Here is a 13,796-nt window from a genome sequence, read left to right as displayed (position 1 = left end):
AGCAAATCAGTTTCCCATTCAACAATTCATACACTTTTTGTTTCATGTCATTACAATGTAATATCACTTATCCCACTTCCTCCTTGTTTTTCCTGTTTCCATTCCTCCTTCTTTCCTAACCATTCTTGCCTTCTGAATTTTGTCCTTGGGCAAATGCCACCTTTTTGATTTCAAATGACTGATTGTTTTACCTTATAGACCATCTATTGTTTGGTTTGCTCTAAGATAAGCACTGGACTACTAACTACAAGGTTGCCAGTTCAAACCCATCAATTCCTTATCAGAAATCCTAAACAGAGTTGATATGAGTCAGAACTGACTTTACAACTCTTAACAACAACAACAGCAACAGCAACAACAATTAACATCATATAATCAAGCATATAGTCATGAAATCATGATACTGAAAGAAGTCCAACTTGCATTGAAGAGAGTGGCGGGAAACAAGGCTCTAAGAATTTACAGAATACCAACTGAAATGTTTCAACACATTGATGCAGGAATAGATGGAAGTCTTCACTCATCTATTCCAGGAAATTTGAAAGACAACTACCTGGCCAGCAACTGGAAGAAATCCATATTTATGCCCATACCAAAAAAGGTGAACCTACAGAATGCAGAAATTATTGAATAGTAATATCATTGATATCACATGCAAGTAAAATTTTGCTGAGGATAATTCAAAAATTGTTGCAGTAGTGTGCATTGACAGGGAGCTGCTAGAAATTGAAGCCAGATTTAGAGGAGAATGTGGACAAGGAAGCTCATTGTTAATGTCAAATGGATCTTGACTGAAAGCAGAGGATACATGAAAGATCTTCGCTTGTATTTTATTGGCTATGCAAAGGCATTTGACTGTGTAGATCATAATTAACTATGGATAAGATTGTGAAAATGGGGATTCCAAAACACTTAATTGTACTCATGAGGAACAGAACACGGGAATACTGCATGGTTTAAAATTAGGAAAGGTGTGCTTCAGGGTTATATTCTCTCACCATACTTATTCAGTCTGTATGCTGAGCAAATAGTCCGAGAAGCTGAACTATATGAAGAACAACAAGGCATCAAGATTAGAGAAATTCTCATTAACAACCTGCAATATGCAGATGACACAAGCTTGCTTGCTGAAAGAGAAGAGACAAGTGCTTACTGATGAACATCAAAGACTACAGCCTTCAGTATGGATTGTTGTTGTACTTCAATGTAGAGAAAACAAAATCCTCACTACTGGATCAATAAAAAACAAAGACAAATGGTGAAAGATTGAAGTTAATCAAGAATTTTTTAAAAAATAATTTGAACCCACAATCAATACTCATGAAAGCATCAATCAAGAAATCTAATGATACATTGTCACATTAGGCAAATCTGCTTCAGAAGACCTCTTTAAAGTGTTAAAGAGCAAAGATCACTTTGAGGAATAAGGTGTACCTGACCCAAGCCATGGTATTTTCAGTCACTTCATATGCATTTGAAAGCTGGGCAATGAATAAGGAAGACTAGAGATGAATTGATGCATTTGAGTTATGGTTTGGAAGCAGACTACCAGTACATCCTTCTTCCATAGATCAGCTGATAGGTTCAAGGCATGAACCTTTTGGTTAGGAGCTGAACACTTTTAACAACTAGAGTTTAGCTCACTTTAGCTCCAGCATCACTAGAGCTCCTTGAAAAAAACCAAGGTTCTTTAAATTATTATATAAACTATAGAAAATTGGGGAAATTACAATGTATAAGCAACCAGTCATATTTGCCTCATTTTGAAATCATCCTTTGGATTTTAGTGGTTGTAGAATATTAAGTATGTTCTGACTGTGGGTTGGTGAAGTGAGAAGGAAAGATTATGTTCAGAATTGCCCCTGAGGGAGCTGGTTGAGCATGTGAGTGTGTGGGAGATGACCTGGAGAAACATTTGGCTTTCTTTTTTTATTTTGGTTACTCAAGCCATAACCTAGGTTACTTTGTTACCAAAGTTCTTACGAACTAGATGTGTTTGTAAAACTTGTATTGCAACAGGAATAATAATAATAATAGTAATAATAATAATAATGGTAAAGTAACAGAAAGCTTGTAACTTCTATAAGCTAGTGGCTTTTGGTTATTACCAGAACCTATCTGTAATATTGCTTATTGCAATGATTTAGTATCTTACTACCTGCTACTTAAATATATAGCAAGGCATGATTTTAATTTCTTAGCACTCATTCAAATAAAAGACCACAGTAAATAGTATTCTATAGCTTTGATTTTAAGAAGTCCTGGTAGGATAATGGACTGCTACCTGTAAGGTCATCAGTTTGAATTCACCAGCCGCTCTGCAGGAGAAAGATGAAGCTTTCTGCTCCCGTATAAAGATTTATAACCTCAGAAACTATATACAGGGTCGCTATGAGTTGGAACCGACATCACATAACAACAACAACGTACTTAAACATTATTTTACATATCAACACACTTAATGTTTATTTAAAGTTTTACTTTATAAAAATTGAATTTCCATTTCAGAAGTAGAATTTATATTTAGCACCTATTGACATTTTAAATATTTAAAGGCTCTTTTGATAGGAGCAATATGAAGAAATAAATAGTAGTTCATCTGACGTTGTAATATCTTAATAGATAAATGTTGACATTTTATGAGAAAGTTAAATTTTATTTAAATAAGTTTGAAATTGTTGCTGTTTCAAAAATAATTGGTTCATTGTTCATTACAATACTCTTCAATGTTAAGAACTGCTTTAACAATATCATCCTTTCTTAAACTATAAAGGAAATAATCATACTGTCTTTTTAAATTGAAGTCTTATGCTTTAGAAAGGAATCCTGGAAGGCAGTCCAAAAATAGGGATTCACTAGAATTCTTTTTTTCAATTAAGCATCCATAAAGCAGTAAAAATTTTAATCAACTTTTCCCTTTAAATGAAAAAAAAGAAAAATTTAATCAACTTTTCCCATCTGTATTAATGGCTTAAAGAATTTAACCTTTAGAAGTTTGAACTAGAACATCAAATTCTTCATACTGGACTTAATAATGGAAAACAAGCTGAACCTAAATTATAGTCTTTTATATTCAGCAATTGTGTATGTGTATGTATCTATAGCTATCTATGTATCATGTGAGATACTTTGCATAATCATTTAAGACATGATTTTTAAAGAGAAGGAATTTGAATTGGTTGAAATTATCTAATTTAGTTCTTATATACTCAAGAGTTTTTGAATTATTTAATGAAAGCATATAAATCAAGTCACATTAAAAAGTTAACCTAGGGAGATTGAGTTAAAAATGGGTATTCTATTCAATTTGAAGGAAAGAAAGTTAGATAAGTAGGAATTGTTGAGACTTAAATGTTAGTGAGAAATACAAACGAGTGTGTCATATACTTTTTTTCCTTTCAATTTACTTGACCTGTATCAGTATACTTACTAATGTCACTGAAATGTAACTATTTTATAAAAAGTTTTATATTTGCAAAGAGAGTTCATGTCTAACATGACCCTCAGGTAAGTATGTTGCTATTGTTGTTGTTGTTGTTGTTGTCAGGTGCCATCAAGTCGGAACCGACTCATAGTGACCCCATGCACAGCAGAATGAAACAATGTCCAATCCTGGGCCAACCTCACTACCGCTGCAACACTTGACGCCATCAATGATGCCACCTGGCTGATCCATCTCGTTGGGGGTCTTCTTCTTTTTCTCTGACCCTCCACCTTACCCAGCATGACATCCTTCTCCAACAATTGTTTCCTCCGGACAATATGTCCAAAGTAGGAGAGACGAAGCTTAGCCATCCTGGCCTCCAAGGAGCACTCTGGCTGCACTTCTTCCAAAACAGATCTATTGGTTCTTTTGGCAGTCCATGGCACTTTCAGTATTCTCCTCCAACACCACAACTCAAAGGCATCAATTCTTCTACGATCCTCCTTATTCACTGTCCAGCTTTCACATCCATATGAGGCTATTGAAAACACAATGGCCTGGGTCAGGTGCACCTTAGTCCTCAAGCTGACATCTCTGCTCTTCAATACTTTAAAAAGTTCCTGTGCAGCAGATTTGCCCAGTGCAATACATCGTCTGATCTCTTGACTGCTACTTCCGCAAGTGTTGATAGTTGATCCAAGAAGAATGAAGTCCTTGACAACTTCAATCTTTTCTCCATTGATAAGAATGTTGTTTATTGGTCCAGTGGTGAGGATTTTTGTTTTCTTGACATTGAGATATAATCCATATCGATGGCTGTGCTCTTTAGTCTTCATAAGTAAATGTTTCAAATCCTCTTCACTTTCAGCAAGCAAGGTTGTATCATCTGCATATCGCAGGTTGTTAATGAGTCTTCCTCCAATCCTGATGCCACGTTTTTCTTCATAGAACCCAGCTTCTCGTACTATTTGCTCAGCATACAGGTTGAATAAGTATGGTGAAAGAATACAACCCTGTCTCACACCTTTCCCAATTTGAAAACATTCAGTGTTCCCATGTTCTGTTCAAACAACTGCTTCTTGGTCTAGGTACAGATTTCTTAGAAGTACAATTCAGTGTTCTGGAATACTCATACTTCTCAATGTTGTCCATAGCTTGTCATGATCCACACAATCGAAAGCCTTTGCGTAGTCAATAAAGCACAGGTAAACATGCCATCAAGTCGGTTCCAACTTATACTTAACCTTGGAATGGGTCTCCAAGGAGTGGCTGGTGGGTTTGAACCTCAGACATTTCTGTCAGCAATCCAGGGCTTATGCTACAGCACCACAAAGGTAAGTATGGTGGTGGTGGCTGCATAGATTTCCGAGGCTGTAAATTATTACAGGAGCAGAAAGCCTCATCTTTCTTTCACGAAAACAGCTGGTAGTTTTGAACTACTGACCTTGAGGTTTAGAGCCTGACTCGTAACAATTATGCTACCGGAGATACTAAAGATCAGTATAAGTAAGGTCAGAAGGTCATTTGAGGGAAAATCATAAGCACTTGATAAATATTTACCAAAAATGAATGAATTGTTGTTAGGTACCATCGAGTCAGTACCGACTCATAGCAACCCTACTATGCACAACAGAACGAAATGCTGCCCAGTCCTGGACCAACCTTACAATCTTGCTATGCCTGAGCCCATTGCTACTACTGTTATGCAATTCAATTCATTGAGAGTCTTCCTTTTTCTCTCTGACCCTCCACTTTACCAAACATAATATTCTTCTCCAGTGACTGGTCCCTCCTGATAGTATGTCCAAAGTATCAGAGACGAAGTTTGACCATCCTGCTTGTCAAAGGAGCACTCTGGCTCTACTTCTGCCAACACAGATTGGTTTGTTCTTTTGGCAGTACTTTTACTATTCTCCTCCATACCATAACTCAAATGCATCAGTTCTACGGTCTATCTTATTCACTGTCCAGCTTTCGCATGCATGTGAGGTTATTCTTTCTCTTGAGCACTTTAAAGAGGTCTTATGTAGCAGATTTGCCTAATACATACGTTGTTTAATTGTTTGACTCATGCTGAGTGTTGATGGTTGATCTGAGCAAAATGAGATCTTTGGCAACTTCAATCTTTTCTCCATTGATTTGGATGTTGTTTATTGGTTCAGTGGTGAGGATTTTGTTTTCATTACACTGAGATGTAACCCATACTGAAGGTTGTGGTCTTTGATGTTCATCAGTAAGTATTTTAAGTCCTCTTCACTTTCAGCAAGCAAGGTTGTATCATTTGCATATCACTGGTTATTAGTCCTCTTCCAATCATGATGCCACGTTTTTCTTCATATAATCCAGCTTCTCAGATTATTTGCTCAGCATACAGATTGAATAAGTATGGTGAAAGAATAAAACTCTGGCGCACACCTTTCCTAATTTTAAACTATTTGATGTTCCCTTGTTCTGTTAAAACAACTGCCTCTTGGTCTATGTACAGGTTCCTCATGAGCACAATACTCATACTTTTCAATGTTGTCAATAGCTTGTCATGGTCCATACAATGAAAGCCTTTGTGTAGTTAACAATTCACAGGTAGACATCTTTCTGGTATTCTCTGCTTTTAGCAGATTCATCTGACATCAGTAAGGATATCCTTTGTACCATGTCCTCTTCTGAACCCGGCTTGAACATCTGGAAATTCTCTGTCAATGTATGGATGCAGCCATTTTTGTATTACTTTTATTAAAACTTTACTCTCATGGGATGTCAATGATAGTGTCCAATGAGTTCCATATTCCATTGGGTCACTTCTTTTTGGAGTAGGCACAAATACAGATCTCTTCCAATCAGTTGGCCAAGTTAGTTGTCTTCCAAATCTTTTGGCATAGATCAGTGAGTACCTCCAGTGCCACATCCATTTGTTGAAAGATTTCAATTTGTACATTCCATCAATATTTATTGAAAATGAGTGAATATGATGGTTTAATTGAAGCAGCAGGGTCATATAAAAATTTTGTTCTTGCGTTGCAAATACATTGAACATTTTTAATCATAATAATGTGGTGTGGTGCTGTTCAAACTCACTAGCCACTCTTTGGAAACCCTATATAGGGTTGCTATGAGTTAGAACCCATTCGATGGCACTCAACAATAACAAAAATGTCACTACTACCAATGAGCTGCCACTTTGTTCAGTTATTTGATAGAAATGAAGAGGAACACTTGGGGAACAGGGAGATACATATAATTGTTGAAGAAGGTTTGCCTGGTATATCAGTGACAGTTTTAATAATGTTTTATCTAACAATGAATTAGGCTCCCTGGTGGTGTAGTTATCTTGGACTGATAACCCCAAGGTCAGCAGTTTGAATCCACCAACCACTTTGTAGGAGAAAGATGAGGCTTTCTGTTCTCATAAAGATTTACAGCCTCAGAAACCATATACAGATTTGACTCAACACAACAACAACAACAATAATGAATCAGATGTTTACACGAAGTTTAATATTATAATCAAATTAATCATATGAGGGGAGTTTCAAAAAAAATTCACGGAAAAATCACATTATATTTTCATTCCATTTTTTAATGAACTTTTTGAAGCCTCTTCATATGACAAGATCTATCATATATATGTGATGGTAGACATAATTGATTACGCCACCTAGTATTTAGGCAACAAAAGGAACATGATCACAAAAATGCATAGATGAATTAATATACATTTATACACAGTGAGCTCAGCTTAAAGGAGGTGGATTAGGAAAGGCCAGGAAAGAGGTTGGGGTCCGTGAGGGGACATTGGGCAGGCAGTACAGGTGGTACTTTGTGAGCACCAGGAAGACAGGCACCTCAGAGAATCTGAAGCTTGTTTGTTGCTACAAGAACTGCCCATGGCCTGGTGTTCTGGGAAATTAGGCTAATGGGCTTATGCCCATATCTAGGAACTCACACAACAAAGGTATTGAAGGGTTGTAGAAATAATACACCTTTCCAGATGAAAGAAAATTTGACAGACAACTTGGCTTTCTTAAGATTTCTGACCAAGGGCTAGTAGTGAACAAGTAAAGGAGAAAGAGTAGTGACTCATTTCTGGGCATATCCCATATAATAGGGATATGGGATAGTGGGTATAGGGATACTGAGTATAGGATATGGGATAGGTACTATAGAATCAGCACTGGACTACTTACCACAAAGTTGGTGGTTCAAACCCATTAGCTTTTCTTTGGAACTGACTTGATGGCACTGAACAACAACAGGGGGTAGAGAAGAAGAAAACGAGACACTCAGAGGGTAAACTAGGAAGTGAATCTGGAGACACCAGTGCTCTGACAGCCAAGGGTAGAAAATGTTTTAAGGAGCTAGCAGTCAATAACTTCAAACATTGAAGAGTTGGATGAAAGAAGTAATGAGGGTTGACCATTAAAAGATCACTGATGACATTGGTCAGAAACATTTCATTGAGGTCATAGGGGTGGAAACTAGATTTCAGTGGATTGAAAAGTGAATAGAAAATAGGTTTAAACTAACACTGTGATACAAATGAACTATTTCTATAATTGTAAAAAAATCATGCAGAAAGGATCTTTGGAGATGGTAACTATATAATTTTGCTTTGGTCAGGATTTATTTTTATTTTTATTTTGAGTGGAGTGAAGGTTTACAGAACAGATCACCAGTCCCACATTCAACAAGTGATACACTTGGTGTCATTACTATGATTGCAATCCATTCCTTGTACCATCAGTTCACAGTATTTATCTCTAGTCACTGTATTTGCCCTCACTCCCACTACCCCCCATCCTCTCTGTAACCATCACAGAATGTTTCATTTAGCAAGAAAATATTTTCTTAACTTTTTACAACAGTGGTCTAATGCAATAGTTGTCCTTTTGTGATTGACTAATTTCACTCAGCATAATATCTTCTAGTTTTCATCCATGTTGTGAGGTGTTTTGCAGACTCTTTCTTAGTCTTCAGTGTTGCATAATATTCCATTGTATGGCTGTACCAAAGTTTGTTTAACCATTCTTTGACATTTAGGCTGTTTCTATATTTTTGCTATTGTGAATAGTGTTGCAGTGAACATTGGTACGCATATATCTAGTTGTGTTACAGATTTATTTCTTGAAGCTTTTTATCAAGTAGAGGGATTGCTGGATCCTACAATATTTCTATTTCCAACTTTTTGAGAAGTGCCATACTGTTTTCCACAGTGGTTTCACCATTTTACAGTCTCACTAGCAGTGTATGAAGGTCTCAGTTTCTCTATACCCTAACCAGCATTTGTTGTTTTCTGTTTTTTGGAACTTTGCTATTAATGCTGGAGTAGGATGATATCTCTTGTTGTTTTGATTTGCATCTCTCTAATGGAGTCCTATGGAGTCCTGGTGTGGCACTGTGGGCTAATGCACCAGACTGCAAAGTCATTTGAACTGCAAGGTTGGTGGTTCAAGCTCACCAGCTACTCCTTGGAAACCTTGTACAGGGTCGCTATGGGTCGAAATTGACTCGATGGCAGTTAAAAACAACAACATGAACATTTCTTTATATGTTGTTGGCTGCCTGATTTCTTTTTTGGTGAAGTATCTGTTCATGTCCTCTGCTTATTTTTAAATTGGATGATTTGTCTTCTTGTTGAGGCATTGAAGGGTTATATAAATTTTGGAGGGTAGTCCTTTGTCTGATTTTCCCAGTCTATGGGTTCTCTTTTTTATGAAATCCTTTGATACACCTAAATGTCTAATTTTTAGGAGGTCCAAGTCATCTATTTTGTGTTCTGTTTGTGTGTTTTTAGTTATGTTTGATAGTGTATTTATGCCTTGTATTACAGCTCCTAAGTTTGTCCCTATTATTTCATTGATGATCTGTATAGTTAAGGATTGGTTTTCAAAAACAAATCTGTTTGCTAAAGTACATTTGACTAGGACTAGATTGAGTAAACTAATCAAGATGAAATAAACTAGTACTTTTTTTTTTTTTTAACATTTTAGTGTGAATTGAATTATAATTTGCATGAGAGAACATTGGTTTTACACTCATCATTTCACTACAATGATTACAGTCTCCTCTATGCATCATCATTCAACAGTATTTGCTACTATTCCCTATTTTTTTAAGGGGGTGTAGGAGGCTGTGGGTGCAGGGGGAATGTACACAAAAGCACTCAGGAATATATAATTATTTAAACCAACCAAAGGCACATTTTGCAAGCCTGCCTCCTGGCATCCAGCACACAGCCTTTCTTTTTCCAAGAGTTTAGAGTCCTCAGCTGCTCTATCTCTCCATGTCCTCATCTCTGCCTCCATCTCTGGTGTTGCTGCTTCTCTGGATAGGGTCCCACATTCTACTCCTGCTCATTTGCTTTGATGGTCCTAGGGTTCTCTGTTCCTGTGTGGTAAGATTAGCTAACCTTCTTTTTGTTACAAAACTTCTACCTTTACAGTTGTGACAGTCGCAATTAATTATGATAACAATTACTCACTATTGAATCATAAGAGTCTCATCTCCATTTCCTTTTACCAGACCTATCTAGACAAGAAGAAAAGTATTCAGTGGGGATTTTTCCTTTCCCTGCATACTCTGAAACCAAACACCCTCTTGAAAACTTGTAAGCCAGTCACTTCATGCCTTTATAGCACCCCCATTTTAGGAAGCCAATATCTAAGTTGCTCATTCCTATAAATCCTGTATACAGAGAGGATAGGATTGATACTTGATGTGAAGACCCCTTCCCTCTCAATTGGTATTCCAAATTAGTGCTTTTGATACATAAGATTTGTGGTACAGAAGCACATAGTTTTACACACACAATTCATTCATATTGAGAAAACAGTATGCTTTATCAGCCTTCATTAGAAAGTCTTGAATTTTCAGTACTTTGAATTAATGAACAAAATATTTAATATACAGAATTAATCAAAAGTTTTTTAACCAGCTAACGACATCTAGTGATTTCTCCTGTATTTGGCAGTATCTTCTTTCTTTAATTTACTCAATAAATATTTATGAAATACCTATGTAAGGGGCAAAGAAGTGAAAACAAATGAACTATTTTTGCACCTCAACATAAATAAACAAAAATCCTCACACCTAGACCAATAGACAACATATGACAAATGGAGAAAATGTTGAAGCTGTCAAAGATCTCATTTTACTTAGATCCACAATCCACACTCATGGAAGCAGCAGTCAAGAAATCAAAAGCCGTATTGCATTTGGCAAATCTGTTGCAAAAGACCTCTTTAAAGTGTTAAAGAGCAAAGATGTCACTTTAAGAACTAAGGTGCACCTGACCCAAGCTATCGTTTCTTCAATTGTCTCATATGAATGCAAAAGCTAGACAATGAATAAGGAAGACTGAAGATGAACTGATGTCTTTGAATTATGGTGTTGGTGACGAATATCGAATATAACCTGGAAGGTCAGAAGAATGAACAAATCTGTCTTGGAATTCGTACAACCATAATGCTCCTTTGAAGTGAGGATGGTGAGAATTCATCTCACATAATTTGGACATATTATCAGCAGAGATCAGTCTCTGGAGAAGGATGTCATGCTCAGTAAAGTGGAGGGTCAGCAAAAATGAAGAAGACCCTCAACAGAAGCTGTAACAATGGGCTCAAACAGGAATGATTGTGAGGACGGTTCCATTCTGTTGTACACAGAGTCGATAAGAAGCAGAACTGATTTAACAACACCTGGTGTAGCACTGTGGGTTAATGCTCTGGACTGCAAAGTCAGTTTGAACCACAAGGTCTGAGCTTCAAGTTCACCATCCACTCCTTGGAAACCCTATACAGGCTCACTATAGATCGGAACCAACTTGATGGCACTTAACAACAACAAGCTTTATTTCAGTCTGGAAACATTGAACATCTACTATTTATTGACAGTCGTGTTAGTGTTTTATGTATGAAATAAGTCATTGCCTACTAAGGAAAGATTTTAGAATTGAAGGTATAATGAGCTAAAACCAGAGGCTGTACAGTCAGTTCTGACTCTTAGTGACCCCATGTGTGTTAGAATAAAACCATGCTTGATAGTGTTTTCAATGATTAATTTTTTTTTTCACCATTAGATCACCAGAACTTTCTTCTGAGGAACCTCTGAGTGGACTTGATTTTTCAAACTTTTGGTTAGCAGCAGATCATGTTAACCATTTCCACCACCAAGGGACTCTCTGTGTTTTACCTTGGCTTATTTATTACTATTTTTAAAAGCTTTTATTGTGAATTGAATGACAGTTTACAAGACAGATCATTCATTTTACATTCAACAAATCATTGCAATGCATAAAATCAGCTCCATGTACCATCAGCTAATAGTATTTATTGCTATATTTCCCCCTTTTTCAAATGTACACATACCACATTGAAAATACATATTCGTTTAAATGTCCAAAGGGCACACATTTTGCAAGTTAGTCTCCTGCCCACAGGTGCACTGTTTTTCTCAGTCCAAGGACCTATGTCCTCTGCAGCTCTATCTCTCTATGCTGTTGCCTCTGCCACCATCTCTGGTGTTGCCACTTTTCTGGTTAGGATCCCTCCCTCCTCTATGCTCTTCCCCCTTGATGGTCCTAGGATCCTCTGCTCTTGAAATGACAGATTAACTGCTCCCTCCTTTTAGTTACACCTCTTCTACATTTACAGTTGTGACTATCACCATTAATTCTGATAACCATTACTCACAATTGAATCATAAAATTCTATCACATCATCACCAGACCCATTTGGATAAAAGGAAAACTATTCACTGGGAATTCTATCTTATCTCCTTTATTCTGACCCTAAGCACCCTCATGAAAGCTTGTAAGTCAACCACTTCACGCCTTTATAGCCCCCCAATTTTGATAGCTGAAGTCTAAGTTGCCCTTCCCTATCAACCCAGTGTACTGAGGAGGCAAGCTTGATCCTTGATGTGAAGAATCAGTTGGAATTTTGGGCAACTTCATAAGCAAAAGTCCAGTTCATCAAGTTGTAGCAATTTACGCGTACTCCCTGTATCTTACTTCTTTATCTTCATCTGGTTGAGTTCTGGCCAGCAAGCCATCCACACTACGTCAAATGGGTACTGTCTGCAAGTTTGGGAATCCTTGCATGCCTCCCGCCACTTCAGACCAGTTGACTGCTTTACTCTCAACTGTAGCCCCCAGTGGCCTAGTCAGTGTGCTTGGGCTCATGTCTCCCTGAACTTCAAACCAGCCAGCCCATCCTTTTCTCTCTCTCATCTCAAGGTCATCAGGTGTCTATGGAACATGACCAAACTCAGCCTGTGTCTTCATTGTTGCATTTCCCTCACTTCCACTCACCATTTGACCAGCGAGCTTACAAGATTGTTCATATGTTCTCTTTGGGATTCAGTCTTAGAAAGGGGTTTCATTTGATAAGTAGACTTTTCTTGTCTTGATGATTCCAATGCAACCAGCTTGCTTGATATTGCCACAGTCAAACAGTCTGCTTCCCCACCCTGCCACTCTCTGGTCTTTCTTTTAAGAAGCATCTTCTGTTCCTCTAGCCATTCCAGGTTGGTCTATCCTTTGAAGGTTCAGGGTGGGACTCAGGATTCCACCTAAGGCCCCATTCTTCATAAAGGCTTAACAAGAAGCCTATTTCCCTGGGCACATTCTAGTTCCCTGTTTTTTAGATAATCCAATCAGTTATAGGCTGAAGATGGACTTACAAGCTTTCTGTAACTATATTTCCCATATATTCCTTTGTATCCCACTTAAATGTCTATATTACAATAGTAAGCAGGGCAAATCAATATCCACAAAAGAGTCAAGTGCCTTAACATTATTTCCCCTCCTTTACCCATTCAGACTATGTCTAGATCCCTATATCACAGACCCCTGTTGTTCCAAGGTTGTGCAGACATCACAATCTACCTTTATTCCGTTTAGCCCATATATTTAGCCATGAGGAAGTAAAAGAAATGAACAGATGCCACACCAGGGCTTCTACTCTTTATTGAATGGTGTGGTGCTGTAGGATAAGCACTCTACTGTGAACCGCAGGATTGGTGGTTCAAACTCACTAGCAGCTCCTTAGAAACCCTATGCAGGGTCGCTATCAGTCGGAACCAACTTGACTAAATGCAACAGCAGCAATGTATTGAATACCAATAAATTGATCTAATGCCAGTCTCTGGGTTCTTTGCTTTGATGCATCATTCATTTTATGCTCAGAACAGTCTTTTGAGTAAGGTCATCTTACTGCCACTGAGTCAATTCCGACTCATAGCAACCCTGTATTGGGTTCTTGAGATTGTAAATCTTTATGGTGGTGGTGGTATACTGTGGAGTCTGTTCCAACTCACAGCAACTCTGTATAGAGCTTTTGAGGCTATAAATCTTTAAAGGAGCAGAATGTCTTATTTT

The sequence above is a fragment of the Chrysochloris asiatica genome, unplaced genomic scaffold (assembly GCF_000296735.1).
Source record: "Chrysochloris asiatica unplaced genomic scaffold, ChrAsi1.0 scaffold00430, whole genome shotgun sequence".
In the NCBI taxonomy this organism is placed as follows: domain Eukaryota; kingdom Metazoa; phylum Chordata; class Mammalia; order Afrosoricida; family Chrysochloridae; genus Chrysochloris; species Chrysochloris asiatica.
Note: the sequence above shows the minus strand (reverse complement) of the source record.